Here is a 13,947-nt window from a genome sequence, read left to right as displayed (position 1 = left end):
CCTCCCACCCACAACCCTCCCCTTTCCTGCTCCCTCTCCCCTTCCATTCACATCAAGATTCATTTTCAATTCTCTCTGTATACAGAAGATCAGTTTAGCATATATTAAGTAAAGATTTCAACAGTTTGTACCCACACAGAAACACAAAGTGAAATATACTGTTTGAGTCCTAGTTATAGCATTAAATCACATTGTACAGCACATTAAGGACAGAGATCCTACATGAGGAGTAAGTGCACAGTGACTCCTGTTGTTGACCCAACAAATTGACACTCTTGTTTATGGCATCAGTAATCACCCTAGGCTCTTGTCATGAGTTGCCAAGGCTATGGAGACCTTTTGAGTTCACCGACTCTGATCATATTTAGACAAGGTTGTAGTCAGAGTGGAATTTCTCTCCTCCCTTCAGAGAAAGGTACCTCCTTCTCTGATGACCTGTTCTTTCCACTGGGATCTCACCATGGAGATCCTTCATTTAGGTCTTTTTTTTTTTGCCACAGTGTTTTGGCTTTCCATGCCTGAAATGCTCTCATGGGCTTTTCAGCTGGATCCACATGCCTTAAGGGCTGATTCTGAGGCCAGAGTGCTGTTTAGGACATCTGCCATTCTATGAGTCTGCTGTGTATCTCACTTCCCATGTTGGATCATTCTCTCCCTTTTTTATGCTATCAATTAGTATTTGCAGACACTAGTCTTGTTTATGTGCTCCCTTTGGCTCTTAGTCCTATCATTATGATCAATTGTGAACAGAAATTAATCACTGGGACTAGTGAGATGGCATTGGTATATGCCACCTTGATGGGATTGAATTGGAATCCCCTGCTTTGTTTCTAACTCTACCGCTTGGGGCAAGTCAGCTTGAGTATGTCCCAAATTGTACATCTTCTCCCTCTCTTATTCCCACTCTTATATTTAACAGCAATCACTTTTCAGTTAAGTTTCAACACTTAAGAATAACTTTGTATTGGTTACAGTATTCAACCAATAGTATTAAGTAGAAGAAACAAACAAAAAATACTAAGAGGGATAATGTATTATGTTGTTCATCAACAGTCAGGGCAAGGGCTGATCAAGTCACCATTTCTCATAGTGCTCATTTCACTTTAACAGGTTTCCTTTTTGAACACCTCACTTTCAACAATGCACAGATAAACTAGACAAAAACTAACAGGACATGTACAGCATAGAACAAATGGACCTAATTGATATCTACAAATATTTAATCACATAGCTACAGAATACAAATTCTTTTCATCTGTGCATGGGGCTTTGTCTAGGTTAGACCAAATGCTAGGCCAAAAAGCAAGTCTCAACAAATTCCAAAATAGTTAAATCATACCATGTATTTTCTCTGACTGCAATGGAATGGAATTGGAAATTAACAATTCAGTAATCTCTAGAAGACATACAAAAACATGGAGATGGAACAACACATTCCTGAATGAACAGTGGATCATAGAAGAAATCAAAAGGGAAATAAACTCCTAGAAATGAATGAAGATGCAAATACAACATATCAACTTACAGGGCAGAGGAACAGCAGTGTTCAGAGGAAAATTTATAACAATTAATGCCTACAGAAAGAAGTTGGAAAGGCTGGGGACAGTGTTGTGGTGCATTGGGTAAAGCCATTGCCTGCAATTCTGGCATTCCATATAGATCCTGATTTGAGTCTAAGCTGTGCCACTTCTGAACCAATTCCCTGCTAATGGCCTGGGAAAAGCAGCAGAAGATGGCCCAAGTCCTTGTAGCCCTGCATACTGCTGGCTTCAGATTGGCTCAGCTTCAGCCATGGGGGCCGTTTTGGGAGTGAACCAGCAGATGGAAGACACTCTCTCCTCTCCCTGCCTCTTCCTCTCTGTAACTCTGCCTTTCAAATAAAATAGATGAATCTTAAAAAGTGAACAAACCAAATCACAAATTAGAAGAGGAAAGAAATAATTAAAATAAGAAATCAAGAAAATTGAAACCAAGGAAGATATAAAAATGAGTGTAATAAAGAGCTAGTTTTTTTTTTTCAAAATATAAAGCATACAAAACAGGCCCAACTAACAAAATGGGGGGAGATCCAAATTAATAAAATCAGAGATGAAAAAGGAGATGTTAAAATGCATAGTGCAAAAAAAAAAAATCACCAGGAATTACTATGCCAATTAATCGGAAAATCTAGAAAAAATGTTCTGAACATATACAGTCTATGAAAATTGAGTCATGAAGATAGAGACAACCAAAATAGTCCAATAACCAAGAGAGAAACAACCAGTAATAATGGCTTCCCAATAAATAAAGTCCAGGACCAGATGGCTTCATTGCTGAATTTTACCAGACTACAGAAGAACCAATTCCAATTATTCTTTAATGATTCAAAACAATTGAAAGGAAGGGAATACTCCCAAACTCCTAGTATGCCACCAATACCTTAACTCCCAAACCAGAAAAAGATACATCAAAGAGAATTACAGACCAGTGTCCCTTATGAACATAGATGCAAAAATCCTCAACAAAATACCAGCTAATCAAATCCAACAACACATCAGACAGATCATTCATCTAGACCAAGTGGGATTTATCCCTGATAGGCAGGGATGGTTCATCACAAGCAAATCAATAAATGTGATATATCACATTAACAAATAGAGGAATAAAATCCATCTGATTATCTCAATAGATGCAGAGAAAGCTTTTCATAAAACACAACATCCTGTCATGATAAAAACCTTCAGCAAATTGAGTATAGAAGGAGCATTCGCCAATACAGTCGAGGCAATATACAGAAAATCCTTAGCCAAGATCTTACTGGATGGAGAAAATTTGGATGCATTTTCAGTAGAATCTGGAACATACAAGGATGCCCACTTTCACCATGGCTATTCAATATATTCCTGGAAATTTTTGCCAGAGCCACTAGGTAAGAAAAGGAAATCAAGGGCATAGAAATTGGAAAGGAGGAAGTCAAATTAGCCCCAGTTGCAGATGACATGATTCTATATGTAAGGGCTACCAAAAGACTCACTAAGAGACTATTAGACCTCATTTGAGAGTTTGGTAAAGTTTCAGGATACAAAAACACACAAGACACAGCAGACTCAGAAAGAACATCTGAGGTCAGTCCACTCGTAATAGCTACCAAAAAAAAAAATAAGCAAATACCTTGGAAGAAACATAAACAAGGATGTCAAAGATATCTGATGAAAATTACAAACATTAAAGAAAGAAATAGAAGACACAAAACAGAGAAGAATCCTCCATGTTTGTGGAGTGGAAGAATTAGTATCATCAAAATGTTTGTACTACCAAAAGCAATTTACAGATTCAATGTGATCTCAATCAAAACACCATGACATTCTTCTAAGATCTAGACGAAATGATGCTAAAATTCATATGGAAACATTAGAGACCCTGAATACCTAAAGCCATCTTAACAAAAACAAGGCCGGAAGTATTGCAATACCAGATTTCAAGATATACTATAAGGGCAGTTATAATCAAGACAGCCTGTACTGGTCTTGATACTGGTACTTGACTAAGGTCAAGAAAAAGAAACTTACTCTGTGAATGGAATGTGGTCATTATCTGTTTGCAATGTAATTATTTGGGCTTCTGCTTGCTGGCACAGAGTAATGATGTTAATCCTTCCCAGACAGCATACAGTTCAAGATGTATGTAGAAGAAACATCAGTAACTAGAAAAAGGTCAGTGTCTTCAACAAATGACACTGGGAAAATTGGATCTCTGCATGCAGAGGTATGAAACAAAACCCCATCTTACACATTTATACAAAAATCAACACCACGTGGATCAAGAACCTAATTCTATGACCTGTTACCATCAAATTACTACAGCACAACATTGAGGAAATTCTGCAAGACATTGGAATAGGCAAGGAATTCTTGGACAAGAGCCCAGAAGCACAGGCAAGCAAAGTAAAAGTTGACAAATGGGATTACATCAAGCTGAGAAGCTTCTGCATGACAAATCAAAACCACAATGAGGTTTCACCTCACCCCAGTTTGAGTGGCTCTCATTCAGAAATCATCAAACAACAAATGCTGGCAAGGATGTGAGGGAAAAGGGTCCCTAATCCACTGTTGGTGGAAGGCAAACTAGTATAAGCATTGTGGAAAACCATATGGAAATCCTGCAGAAAGCTGAAAATAGATACCATATACCCCACCCATTCCCCCTCCTGGTAATTTATCCAAAGGAAATGAACCAGCATATCAAAGTGTTATTTATACGCCATGAGTATTGCAGCTCATTTTACAATAGCTAAGATATGGAATCTACCTGTATGTCCTTCTGATGACTAGTAAAGAAAATGTAGTTTATATATACTATGTGTGGGGAGCAACCCGGACTAGACTAAGTTACTGGAATTAAGACTTATTCTATGCATCTGCTCTCCCACAATATGGCGCTGAGAAGGGAGAAACAACTTCTACGCAGCTGCCTCTCGCCAATTTGATTGACTGAGCTGCAGGAGCTGATCTTGCTCCTGATTGGAGGAGAGCAGCATACTCGGCATGTGGGTAGCAGAGTTGGGATTGGTGGAAGAGGACTATAAAGGAGGAGAGAGACAATATGCACCAGGAACATCTAAGGGAAACATCTATCTGAAGGAACACCTGTGCAGCCCCCGAGAGAGCCGGCCGGTGGTGTGCCGCTCCCCCGCGGAAGTGGGGAAAGTGGCTAGGGGGAACCACCCTTCCACGGAGGTGGAAGGGTCGGTAGCCAACCCGGGAAGAACCAGCAGCAAACCCGGGGAGGGCCGAGCAGACAAAAGAACAACGCAGGGTTCAGTGTCGCTCCGCCACGAAGACGGGGAGCGACACTATGGAAAACTACTCAGCTGTAAAAAGAATGGAATTCTGTCTTTGACAGCAAAATGGATACAACTGGAAACCAGTATACTTAGTGAAATAACCTCATCTCCAAAAGACATTTATGTTTTCTCTGGTCTGTGGTAACTATTTGAGTACAAAAACTGTACTGTTTATGAGCAAAATTGACATTCGAGAATTATTGTTATAGCCCTTGTCTCTATTGTTGAGGAACAGTTTTATTTAATGCTTACTGCATGTTGAATTCTTTACTTAAGGGAGGGTTAATCCTATGATTACAAAATAAACACAGTATGTAAAGATTGAAACGAAAGAAGGGTAGAGTGGGAAGCATCACTATGCTCCTAAATCTGTTTATATGAAATACATGTGATTTGTTCACTTTGTATAAATAAAAAAGTAAGAAAACTTGCTTAGCTTGAATGAAGGTATTTTTGAATCTTTCAGAAGTGTTTACAGTTAGCTCTATCTGAATCTGAAATGAGCTAATTTTAGCAATTTTTCACAGATGAGAGAAAAACCTTCAGTGACATGGAAATATGGCAAGCAAAAAAGAATGGGTATTCTTGGGCTTCAGATTTGTAATGCAGAAGCACCATTTGCTCAAGTTCCTATTCTGAATGCATCATGTATGTGACAAGTAACATACTGCTCCAAGTATGATGGATTTTTAAGTAAGTAATTTCTAAGGGTTATCTCATGAGAAAAGTGACAGTCATCACTTTAGCAAATGGGAATAATGCACTACCAAACTCTTGGACACTGCATTCTCTACAATTTTAGATACAGTGATGTTAAAACTAGAATCAAACAGCAGTGATATGTCAGAATGAAATCAAGCACTCAAAGTCTTAAACACAAAAGGGTGTAGAAGTCACACTGGCTTCAACCAAAGTTACTCAAGAAGAAGGATGATGGTGTTGGGAAAGTGCAAAGTGATAAATAACAAGAGCTGGTTATTCATTTTCATAGAAATTACCATTTTTTACTGTATTCCCATAGATATGTAGGTGGGTACAGATGCAGACAGGCAAGGAGATTATAGAGAATATGGTTTTTATATTGTAGAGATTTTATTTAGGGATCACAGAATAAAACACTTCAGTATATAATGTATATACCACCCTCATGTCAATGGGGCCTACTTAATCCCAGCTGTTGAGCTGTATTCAGCTCAGCCCAGCCATTATCAGTCAGTACACCACTGTGCCCTGGAATACAGTTCCAAGAGACCCTCATGGCAACTTTACCCACCTGGAAGGTCACTGACCACCTCCAAATTAAGGAGGAGACACAAACTCATCAAATACACTTAAAAAAAAAAGGCAAAACAAATAGCACCACATTCAGGCCACCTTTCCAGGTCTTCTATTGAACACATATTGTAGAGGACACTGCCTAAGCGCTTCTCAGGGGAGCACACTCCCCTGAAATTAAGAGGTATGGTGGCAGTCCTGTCTTTGGCACCAGCAGGCCAGGGATAGGCACACCTACTACAAAGGAATGCGCCACAGAGGCAGCAGGGGCTAAAGGGCTTTAATTGATGCCTGGTGTTTTTGGAAACTTGTGTACTTTTGTTAGCTTTTGAATGGATCTATCTGTAAAGATATATGCCACCATTCTGTCCCTGTCATGGATCACCATACGGGATTCCTTTTCCACATTCCCACCATAAAGTTAATGTACAACTGTGCCTACATGCTTACCAGCTTGTAGACTTGCTGGTACCCTCTAATGAAAAGTGCTGGCTGTGAGCTATCCAGAGGCACACTCTCCATATGGAGGCTCCTGTGGTCCGTCTCATTTGAAAATCCCCAGAGGATATTATACCTGTGCTCAATGGCCTGAGGTTATTGCATTCATTCTGAAGACATAAGAATATTTCATTCATAGTTTTTGGAACTTTTCCATCACTTTGATCCCTTAGTCTGGGCAATACTGGTCATCTACATTTAAAAAGCAAGACAGCGAGGGTCATTTGTACTATCAGTTATGCCAGCTAAGATATCCAAACCCCGTATCAGTGTTCCTGGGTTTGATACCAATTGTGGTTCCTGACTCCAGCTTCCTCTATGACAGAAGGTGATAACTCAAGTAATGGGGCTTCTGCCACCCACATAGAAGACCTAGGTGGAGTTATCAGCTCCCAGCTTTTGGCCCACAGAACCCCAGCCATTGCAGGCATTTGGAAAGTGAACCAGCAGATGGGCACATATCCTCTGTACCTCTGTCTCCCCCTGCCCTGCGTTTTAAATAAATTACTTCTCAAAAGGAAGAAGTAGAGTTAATGTTATGAGTATAAAGTTAACTAAAAATAAATCTTTGTTAAAAAAAAAAGAATGGGAAGAGGAGATGGAGGAGGAAGAAGGGTTGAAGCATGTGCAGTAGGGAGGGAAAAGTATCACTCTGTTCCTGTGTCTGTATACATGAAATACACACAATTTTTATACCTTCAATAAAATCTAATATTATTCTAAAAGCTTATAAAATATAGATAATTTAGAAGTATAAATATGATTCATAAAATGTACAAATATGGGTACTATACAAAAGTAATAACTGGCAAATCAACTTTTTAACTGCAAATGAAAATAGATTGAAATAGGAAGACAAATAAAGCTATTTTGCTTAAAGAACAATCAACAATCAGGCCAATTCATTATTCTTCCTTAGGCAGTCATGAATTATAGAACCTGGGGTACATGTCTCATTTTTGTTCTTTTATGGATAAAATAGGTCTGAATTTAAAACTGATTAACTCAATGAATAATTAATTTCCAGGCAACACCATAAAGAGCTTCCAGGAAGACACATGACATAATATACTTTGTCTTTGTAAGAGATTTATTTATTTGAAAGGCAGAGTTAGAGGTGATGTGGGGAGAGACAGGAGTATTGTTCATCCACTGGTTCACTTCCAAATGGATTCAATGGCTAGGGGCTAAGGATGGGCCAGGCCAAAGCCAGCAGCCAGGAACTTTAGGGACTCCCAAATAGGTGCAGAGGCCCAAGTGAATGGTCCATCCTCTGCTGCTTTCCCAGGCACATAAGCAGGGAGCTGGATCAGAAGTGGAGCATCTGGCACTACTTCAGCTGGCACCCAGATGGGATGCAGGCACTGCAGAGTGGCTTAACCCACTGCACCGCAGCACTAACCACTAAACTTTGCTTTTAAATCTACTTTTAAATAATTCTTTCCATCCAAAGTGATTCAAAGTACCCTCAATGAAACATAAGTTTGGATAAATGGCGTATGTCTTATGACTCTCAGGGATCTTTTCAAGAAAACGGAAGTCTAGGGGCCAGTGTTGTACAATAGTGGGTTAAGCCACTGCCTATACTGCTGGCATTCTATAGAAACATTGTTTCAAGCATTGGCTGCTTTGCTTCTGATGCAGCTCCCGGCTAATGTACCAGGGAAAGCTGAAGATGCCCTAAAATCTGGGGTCACTGTCTCCCACATCAGAGACCTGGAAAGAGTTTCTGGCCCCTGTTTTCAGCACTAACATTGCAAGCATTTGGGGAATGAGCCAGCAGATGTAAAATCTCCATTTCTCCCTCTCTAAATCTGCTTTTCAAAAAAGTAAATAAATCTTAAAATAGAAGTCTATTAGCAAAAGGATGACTTAGTAACCCAATACTTTACTGTCTGCAAGTCACTCTGACACAGTTACCTTATCCAACCATCAGAGCAGCACTCTCAGGTTATCATTAGGAGGAGCAAGGGGTGCATGCTCGGAATATGAAGTGCTCTGGCTTAAAGTCTGGCGTACATTATCTCTTTCTAATATGCAGAAATGTGTTATTTTGCTGATAAAAGCAAATATGGAAATGTGTCGGTAAGAATACAAATTCAGTATTTCAGAGGTCCTAAGATGTTATTTTTTGGCTTTTGTTAAAGATTTACAGAGAAATTACAGGGGCTTGCACTGTGGCATAGTGGGTCAAGATGCTGCCTGTGGTGCTAGCATCCCATATGGGTGCAGGTTCAACTCCCGACGGCTCCAGTTCTGGTCCATCTTTCTGCTAGTGTGTGTGGGAAAGTACAGAGGATTGTTCAAGTGCTTGGGGTCCCACAGCGAGGTGGAAGGCCCAGAAGAAGATCCTGGCTTCGGCCTGGCTCAGTCTGACTATTGTGGCTATTTGGGGATTGAAACAGAGGATCAAAGAACTCTCTGTAACACTTTCAAATAAATAAGTCTTAGGCAATTTTTGTCTCTAGGTTATTTTACCATAGAAACAATGGATTTGGGATGCCAATCCATTTGTTTCTTCTACCTCCAAACATGTAAGTATACACACACACACTGAGACATGACCTTAGAATACATGACATATCTTGACAGGTATGCTAAAATTTGGAATAGTATAAAAACTGAGCTTAACAAAATTAACAGGGTTTCTTTAATAGTGTGCTTTACTCAACAATCAAATCACTATCATGTTTACCAGCTAAAAACACATTCTGCCAGTTAGGCATGTTTAAAAGATGAGTAAATTACAGATATATTTATAATGCCTAACATCTGAAATTTATCATTGAATACAGATTGTGATTACTGTGTAAAATAAACAGCAACCATGGCATATTTTCTGATGCATATTTAGAAGACTGTATAGTCTTTCTTGGGAAAATGTAATTAATGATAATTTTATTGTGGCCAGCACTGTGTGGCAAAGTATGTTAAGCCTCTTACTGAGGCGCTGGCATCCCATAGGGGCACCGGTTCATGTCCTGGCTGCTTTTTCAATTGAGATCTCTGCTTAGGACCTGGAAACACAGTGGATGATAGCCCAATTGCTTCAGCCCCTGCACCCATGTGGGAGACCCAGAAGAGACTCCTGGCTTTGGATCAGCTCAGGTCCAGCCATGGTGCCCATTCGGCGAGTGAACAAGTGGATGAAAGATATCTGTCTTTCTGTCTGTCTATAACTCTACCTCTCAAATAAATAAATCTTAAAAGATATTTTTATTTTGGTGTACAATTTTTTTAAATACATAGATTTGGAGCCAGCACCATGGTGCAGTAGGTTAATCCTTCTCCTGTGGTGCCGGCATTCCATATGGGCGCTGGTTCTAGTCCCAACTGCTTCTCTTCCCATCCAGCTCTCTGCTATGGCCTGGGAAAGCCTTGATCACTTGGACTAGTGAGATGGCATTGGATGTACCTTGGACCCCTGCACCCACGTGGGAAGATCTGGAAGAAGCTCTTGGCTTCAAATTGGTGCAGCTCTGGGCATTTCAGCCAATTAGTGAGTGAAGCAGTAGATTGAAGACCTCCCTCTCTCTCTCCCTCTCCCTCTCCCTCTCCCTTGTGTAACTCTTTCAAATAAATAAATCTTTTAAAAAATTGAAAAATATGATGCCAAAGTGTCCTGTCCTCCTTTAATAGGTAAGGTTTCTTTTTTTTAAAAAATTTATTTGAAAGGCAGATTTACAGAGTGGCAGAAAGTGAGACCTAGAGGAGAGGACTTCCATATGTCGGTTCACTCCCCAAATTGCTGCAATGGCCAGAACTGCGCTAATATGAAGTTAGTTTTACTTGTTGAATATTATGGTTCATGGTGCATTAAGATAATAGAGTGGATTGAAATTATATTTTTTCAAAAGCTTGAAGGTGAGGGATTGAGGGAGAGAGAGATGGAGGGGTAATATGGTTATCATCTTAGAGCTGAATTTAATACATGAAATTTGTTCTCTTACATGAAAATATCTTCAAAAGAAATATTTGAAATCTAACATGAAAACTAATTGCAGAACCAAAGTAGCAGTTTGCATAATCCAAGAAAATCATACATAGATTTTTCATATTGCACTTTCAATGAACAATTTAAAGACCCTGATACACAGATGCATATAAACAATGTGATATACAATACATATTATACATACATATATGCATACAGCTGTATATGTGTACAAATATACCTCATGTAAATATCAATATGTCTTGTATCAAGAGATATAATGGGATTGAGACTTTTTGTGGTAATTTGCATTTTTATTAAATACTATATCATTGTCACTGTTAAAGCAAGTGGTAGGATAACTTTTAATGAATTTGACACAAACTTTGTTGTGCTAATGAACCGGGACTGTGAAAAAAACCTGAGGTGTGGGGGAGGAATAATGCCGTGGCTGGGACTTTGAGCAGTCTCAGTGATACACACCAAAAGCTCAGGGGTTCCTGGTTAACTGGTGAGAAACACTGCTGTGGAATCTGAACTTACACTGCACAGATCCTTTAGTGGTCCTTGGGACAGAGAAGAAGATTTTATACCCACTGGAGCTCATGCTCAGGCACTGGTTTCCATTGAGAAGAGCTCAGCTGAGCAGAATATACTTCCCTTCTGATTAAAGGAAAAAGAGATTTACCAGACCAAACCTGAGTGTGTCACCTTAGGCAAACCCTTAACCCTGGAAAAATGAACAGAGATCTCTGGCCACAACTACTAGAAGCCTCTAGAGATTCACTGAAAACAGACATTCCACTTATCTATGATAAAAGTTGCCACAGTGGGGAAAAAGAAGAAGAAGAAGAAACCAATAGGTATCTCCACAAATGCTGAACAAATGCAACAATCCAAGAAATGAGAATAAGGAAGACAACATGATGCTCCCAAAAGAACATGACAATTCAATACTAGATTATGAAGATGAAGAGATAGAAGAAATGCAAGAAATTCAAGGAACTCAAAAAACAGATCCCAAGATTACATAAAAGTAATCAAAAGTGAATGCAAGAACTACTGAAATCCATGTAGGACATGAAAGAAAATCTGTACCATGAAATTCAGAACCTAAAGAGGAATCAAAATGAAATGAAGAATTCGATAGAACAAATTAAAATGCAGAGACAGAAGAGAGAATATCGGTCTTAGAAGACAAATCACAGGAAAGTATACAGTGAAATCAAAGGCAAGAAGAAGAAATTAGAAAACTGAAAACGACTGTTGGAAATCTAGAGGATAATATATATATATATATAAAAAAACAATGTTCGGGTTCTAGGAGTTCCTGAAGGCATGGAGAGAGAGAAAGGATCAGAGTGCCTATTTTGTGAAAAACTAGTAGGAAACTTCCTGGGTTTGGAGAAAGATAGGAGTGTCCAAGTACAGGAAGCACACAGAGCTGCCAATAGACATGACCAGAAAAGATCCTTGCCATGACACATTGTAATCAAACTCACCACAGAGAAGCATAAAGAGAAGATACTAAAATGTGCAAGAGAGAAATGCCAGATTACTTTCAGAGGATCTCCAATTGGACTCACAGCAGACTTCTCAACAGAAACCATGCAGAGTAGGAGGGAATGGTGAGATATAGCCCAAGTACTAAGAGAAAAAAACTCATCCCTTAATATTATACCCTGCAAAGCTCTCATTTGTGAATGAAGGTGAAATAAAGACCTTTCATAGCAAACAGAAATGGAAAGAATTTGTCACCACTCGTCCAGCCCTGCAAAAGATACTTAAAGATTTGTTACACACAGAAACACAGAAACACGGTCATCAATATGAAAGAAACTAAAGGGAGAAAATCTCTCAGTAAAAGATCACAGAAAGTTCAAAATATAAATTAGGAATATCTTTGAAAAGATGGCAGGGCAAAATGATTACTTATCAATAGTTACATTGAATGTAAATGGCCTCAACTCTCCAGTTAAAAGGCAGACTGGCTGAATGGATAAAAAAAAAAAACCTATCTATTTGCTGCCTACAAGAAACACATCTCACCAACAAAGATGCACACAGACTGAAAGTGAAAGGATGGAAAGAAAAGGTCAACAGAAACCAAAAAAGAGCTGGCTTAGCCATCTTAATGTCAGACAAAGTAGACCTTAACACAAAAACTGTTAAAAGAGACAAAGAAGGGCACTATGGTATGAACAAGATCAATTCAAAAGGAGGATGTATCAATTATCAATGTATATGCATTTAATTACAGGGCACCTGGCTATTTAAAAGAAATGTTAAGGAACTTAAAGGGAGACTTAGACTCCAATACAGTAGTATTGGGCAACTTCAATACTCCACTTTCATCAGTGGACAAATCAACCCAGCAGGAAATCAAAAAGGGAACAGCAGATTAAATCAACATTATATTCCAAATGGATCTAACAAATATCTACAGAACTTGTCATCCTACAATTGCAGAATACACATTCTTCTCTGCAGTGCATGGAACTTTCTCTAGGATTGACCACATACTAGGCCATAAAGCAAGTCTCAGTGGATTCAAAGAAATCAAAATCATGGCCGGCACCATGGCTCACTTGGCTAATCCTCTGCCTGTGGCACCAGCACCCCAGGTTCTAGTCCTGGCTGGGGCGCTGGATTCTGTCCTGGTTGCTCCTCTTCCAGGCCAGCTCTCTGCTGTGGCCCAGGAAGGTAGTGGAGGATGGCCCAAGTGCTTGGGCCCTGCACTGCATGGGAGACCAGGAGGAAGCACCTGGCTCCTGGCTTTGGATCAGTGCAGTGCACCGGCCATAGTGGCCATTTGGGGGTGAACCAACGGAAGGAAGACTTTTCTCTCTGTCTGTCTCTCTCTCTCACTAACTCTACCTGTCCAAAAAAAAAAAAAAGAAAAGAAATCAAAATCATACCATGCATATTCTCAAACCAACAATGGAATGAAGCCAGAAATCAGTAACTCAGGATTCTCTAGAGCATATGCAAATACATGGAAACTGAACAACATGCTCCTGAATGAACATTGGGTCATAGAAGAAATCAAAAGAGAAATCAAAAAATTTCTGGAACCAAGTGAAGTTAAAACACAACATATGAAAACATCAAAAGCAGCGGTAAGAGGAAAGTTTATAGCAATAGGTGCCTACATCAAGAAATTAGAAAAGTACCTAATAAGGAGCTATTAATGCATCTCAAGGATCTAGAAAAACTAGAGCAAACCAAACCAAAAACTAATAGGAGAAAAGAAATAATTAAAATTGGAGAATAAATCAACAAAACTGAGTCCAAAAAATTATAAAAGATCAGCAAAAGAAGAGCTGGTTTTTTGAAAAAAAAAATTGCCACAACTAATGCAACTAATGGCCGAACTAATGAAAAAAGGAGAGAGGTGACCAAAATCAATAAAATTAGA

At 39.2% G+C, this 13,947-nt stretch overlaps 1 protein-coding gene across 4 annotated transcripts in view; it reads left to right on the top strand.

Annotated features, from left to right (window-relative positions):
- LOC103350842 (uncharacterized) overlaps positions 1–10,176 on the top strand; it is a 35,969-nt gene extending 25,793 nt beyond the window's left edge. For 2 of the 4 annotated variants that reach the window (XR_016212025.1, XM_070047674.2), the window contains exon 3: positions 9,949–10,176. The gene's annotated coding sequence lies outside the window, so the exon portion shown is untranslated. Of the gene's footprint in view, positions 1–9,609; positions 9,889–9,948 lie in introns of those variants that run through there. The other 2 variants (XR_016212028.1, XM_089302581.1) reach the window with 2 other exon arrangements.
- The last annotated feature ends 3,771 nt before the right edge of the window (positions 10,177–13,947 follow it).

This window comes from Oryctolagus cuniculus, chromosome 8 (genome assembly GCF_051225735.1).
Source record: "Oryctolagus cuniculus isolate XC-2025 breed Fujian yellow rabbit chromosome 8, ASM5122573v1, whole genome shotgun sequence".
Classification (NCBI taxonomy): Eukaryota; Metazoa; Chordata; class Mammalia; order Lagomorpha; family Leporidae; genus Oryctolagus; species Oryctolagus cuniculus.
This window is presented reverse-complemented; position numbering and strand designations above follow the sequence as displayed.